Source organism: Belonocnema kinseyi, chromosome 1 (assembly GCF_010883055.1).
Source record: "Belonocnema kinseyi isolate 2016_QV_RU_SX_M_011 chromosome 1, B_treatae_v1, whole genome shotgun sequence".
Lineage (NCBI taxonomy): Eukaryota > Metazoa > Arthropoda > Insecta > Hymenoptera > Cynipidae > Belonocnema > Belonocnema kinseyi.
In genome coordinates this window covers 61,502,610-61,507,791 of record NC_046657.1, presented here as the reverse complement: position 1 = coordinate 61,507,791, position 5,182 = coordinate 61,502,610, and positions in this window count along the sequence as shown.

Genomic DNA, 5,182 nt, shown 5'->3' with positions numbered 1-5,182 from the left:
TCTTTGTGACATAATTCTTCGCGGGAATATTCGAACTATATAAATTACGAAAAATAAAGTAACAATTGTTTATAAACCTGAGTTTCAAAGTTAAAATGTCTCTAAATGGCTTTCATGTATTATTAATAAATAATAATAAATACGGAGAAAATAATTAAATAATCGGCCCAAATAGCTTGTTACTCTTACCGACTTGTTCGTATGCTTTACGGTAAAGTAATACAAATTTTATTCGAATTTGTATCCTCTCTAGAATCACATACCTTGATAGGTTAACTTGATATGCAGCTGGATCAGCTCCCAAGGAGAAAGCCGCGGTGACCGCGCAAACTGATTGGTCAAAATTTTGAAAATTAAAATTGCGACTAAAGTGGTCTCATTGGAGCTCATATTCAAGTATTTAGAACAAATGTTTCAAATTACATACTTCTGGAATATAATTATTTAAAATTCCAGAATTGTCAATTATAATACTTTAAAATAGCAAAACTTCAAATTGCCAACTTTTTAAGATTGAAGATTATTCCGTTATAACATTTTACAACTAAAAATTTAAAAATTTTTTATGATGATATTAATAATATACCGTATTTAATAATAATTATAATTTCAAAATTGAATCATACTTTGTGAGCATTCAATGATTTCATATTCTTTAACTATGAACGGCTTTCTCTGACGTTAACTGCAGTTTACGGTTAGGTTTAGAAAATGAGTAAGAATCCGCGATTCAAGTTTAAATACAATCATTAGATAATGAATTGTCATGATAAAAAACAATTAAGATTAAAAACTTGAAAAACATGAGAAACAAGCAAAAAAAAACAAACAAAAAGTCGGTAAATAAATTATCCGAAGTTCTAAAAATGTCACGTTTAAAAAAATAAAATAGATTATTACCAAAACTTCTTTTGAAATTGGCAATTGAAAGAAAAAATTTTTTTGTGTATAAGAGTTAAATATAAGCTTCTCCATCAAACAATGTTATTCATCCTCCAAGAAAATTATTAGAAAAACGCATAGAAGATGAAAATTGCATATTAATGTTATGAACGTAGTCATTAATATCACTGTAAAAGATCATTGAAAAGATTGAAAAGAGTGAACGCTAAATGATAGGTTAAAATATGGAAACGAAAAAACAATGTGCAAAATGAGGTGATAATAAACTTACCAAAAATCAAAATAAGAACACATTGTTGTGATTTTGGAGTGAAACAGATAGGTTCATATTGAATGAGGTTTCAAATTTTAGTGAAAATTTCAGAAAAAAATTTCGAGAAGCAAAAATGTGTTTGCAAATAGAGTATTTAAACCAGCCCTTTGCATCGCCCCCACTGTTTCTGTTCTCTTAGCATCCGGAAGGGTATCGTAGTTCATGTAAACCCAATAAATGGCGCTCCGATTAAGTAGGCCTGTCTTTGCGTTGTTATGTATAGCAAAAACACTCAAATTAATTAAAAACTGGATACTTTTTATGACTATAAAAGTAAGAACAAATTTTTCAGCAACAATAAGAGCAGCTATAATTATTAATCCAAATAAATTCATAAAAACATGTAATTTAACAGTAGGAAATTTGAATATAAAGGTATTTTGGAAACAGTTAGAATTATACACATATTTTTCTATGGTTTATTTTACTAATGTAATTAATTAATTTTATAAACAATTGTATTTGTTGCAAATTTCAAACATTGATTGATAATATTACTTGACCAATAATAATATTCATAATAATATTTACACATTGATTATTCACCTTATAATATACTTTTTTATTAATTCATCTTGATATTTCCGCTCTCTAACAAAACATATATTTATACATAGTCTATTTCTATTAAGAGAGAAAATTGAGCACGAAACCAGAAAAGACCAAGCTGAAAACGGGGAATTACTGGAATACTTGTATTTTTAAATACAAGGAAAAATTTTTTTAATAAGGAGATTAACTTTTAAAGAAAAAACTAATTTGCTACTAAAAAGTCGATTTTCAACCAAAATATCGACTTTTTAACAACATGCGTGAATTGTCAACAAAATAAATGAACTTTCAATTTAAAAACACAAATTTACATCCAAATTGTTGAACTTTGAACTAGAAAAGGTCAATTTTCTTACGAAAAGATATGAATTTTCATTTAACATGATGAATCTTCCAACCATAAAATTAATTTAGAAAAAAATAAATTCAGCTTTCAACCGCAAGTATTTGAATGTTCAAAAAAAAAGGTAAATTCTTAACGAAAAACTTAACAACCGTAAATAAAGTAAAAATTACTTTTATAAATTGAAAAAAATTACTAAAATATTGGGAACTTGAATTTTGTTAGATCCGAAGTAAATTCCAAGGTTCTTAAGTCAATTCCCAGTTTTTTCCAGTTTTCCGTTAAAGTCGTCACCCTGATTATAAATAAATTATATATAGATATTTCAACAAGTGTTTACAAAGTCATACATTAAGGGTTGGGTGAGTACATGCATAAAGTCGATGGAAATGGACTATAAGCGAAAGCAGGCGCCAAGTTTGAAAGCACTTCAAATATTTTACAATTGCAATAGTCAAATAAATTGGCGAAAGACCTCATAGGAACTTGTCCGTTGGTCTCAGAAAAATACCAGACAAAAGAGAAGAAATATGGACGCGAAGAACTTGAGGGCAGCAGCCAGGTGGTTCTAAATTAAGTGGATGTTTCTTTTTCAATTTTAAGTGCCGTTCCCGCCTCGACTCCGATCCGCGGTGAACCGAATATTTGTCGCGAGTGTTTTGTCGAAATAGTGTGGAACCAGCGGAGACACCCGCGAGGCTCAAAATTTGGAAAGACGTTCGGCTCAAAGGCCAGCAGTGATAAGTTAGGTCGAACCAATCTCTCCAAATAACCTGACAAAGAAATTGTCTATTAAAGAGGAGGTCGGAGCATAGGACGCCGGTGTCTCCGGTGAGTTTCTCACACAGTTCGCGGGTTCCTGGAAGCGGTTCTCTCTCCGTGTCGCTCAGCGTTGCAGTTGGTTTTATTTAGGCTTGATAAGAGAAATTCTTTTTTGTCTCAAGTGAATTTCAAGAACCATAAATGTCGTAATTTTAAATATGTCTCAAGTTAAAGTAGAGCTACCGTTCCTGCTAGGCGACGCCAGGACATCGAGGTCGAAGTCCTATTGGGATCAGGAAAATTAAAATGTGAACATTATTTTGTAATATCTGAATAAGCAGTACGAGACCAAGGTACAAACCTTTGAATATTAGCTACTTTATCAGTAAAACTAGATATATATGAAATAACTATGAAGGCTCTAGACAATCGTGTATCTTTGTTATTACCTGAATTATAAGTGTTGTCAATTTCAATTTTAAATAATCTATCAATCAAGTTTAGCGGGAGCTATTATTATCAAAGTTTGTCTTAATAATTTTATGTTCTGTTTTCTAACTTGTACAAAAGATAATTTAATGTCCCTATCTATAAAACAAAAATCATACCCTTCTTCTGAGAGCAAAAATGTTGTAATAAAGAATGTAAGTATTTAGCCGAACCAGTTTCTTTGTGATGCCAATTTATTAAAAAAGTGTAATTATCATTTTAGATGATGATAAAATTATCTGTTAATCCTGTAGCTTTTATGAATGATATATAAGTATGTTGGCACGACGAGAGTAAATATCATGAACTTACTTCACTCAAGTTATCAGAATCTTAACTCATAGCCTAACTCACAACTTCATTCAAAAATGCATGTGTCAAATTCACAGGGTGCCTGTCCGTCTATTTTATTTGGATTCTCCGTATTCATAATTTTGTTATAAGGTTTAAATCTTAAAGCAGATATAATTTCATCTTCTTCTTTGAAACATGCTCTATTCCTCATAAGTGTCAACAAATTTTAAGTGATGTTTTATACAGCAAGAAATACTATACTCTTAACCGGAAATCGATTAAAATACTAAGGAAATATAACAAGATCACTCAATGATAATTCATACGACTAACATCACAACAATTTAAACAGGTTTTTATGAAACGAGGATGGACACTTGTACTTTTAATACAAGTCAACCGTAGACAAAGTGCGTTTTTTTTTAAACTGTGCTAAACACTTTGCCACGGTTTATACCTCACTCTCTGGAAATAACACATTTTTCTGCGATTTATTTATTGAGAATTTCCGAGCATTTTCAAACATTTGTCCGTATCCGACACAAAAATATTTTTCAGAATATCTAAACTATTATCCCGTTTCCAGCATATAAAAATAAGAATGACTCAGATGGGACCATTTATTAATTCGCCGTTAGTTATAAACTGTTGAGGTATAAGCTGTGGTAAAGTGTTTATTATAGTTTAAAAAAAAGACGCAATTTTTCTATTGTTAACTTGTAGTGAAAGTACAAGTGTCCATGCTCGTTTCTTGAAAAACTGTTTAAATTGTTGTGATGTTAGTAGTGTTAATTATCATCTAGTAATCTTGTTATAATTCCATAGTATTTTTTTCGATTTCCGGTTAAGATTATAGTATCTCTTGATATATCAAACATCATTAAAAATTTATTGGAATTTATGAGGGATAGGGCATGTTTCAAAGAAGAAGATGAAAATGATATCTGCTATAAGATTCAAACTTCGTAACAAAATGTTGAATACGGAGAATCCAAGTAAAATAGACAAACAGACAACCTGTCAATTTGACACAGGCACTTTTCAATGAAGTTGTGAGTCAGATTATGAGTTGCGATTCTGAGATCTTCAGTGAAGTAAGTTCATGATAGTTACTGTCGTCATGCTTATGAAGCAGCGCACTTATAGACGTACCTGTCGTGGCAATGATGACTGTTCGTGACAATCACCATAGTTACAACTGGTTGAGAAGCAACCTTCCATTCACAACTTTACCACCACATCCACTACCAATGCCACAATGCCTAAGAGGTTTCTGGCAAAAATAGAGATTTCTGACATAAATTAGAGTGTGAACGTATATTTCTCACTTACTCAGCAGAGAATACGTTAAAAGCATTCCATGTGCGTCGGCAACCGCGGGAGGATCCGAAAAGGTTAAATAGACTTTTATGCAGATTAGATACATACCAGGTGTATACATATGAAACCGATATTGCCATCTAGCGGCCAGTAGGCACACTTGTAGGCACTGTCGGAACTTACCATTTGTGCTAATTGGCGTATTG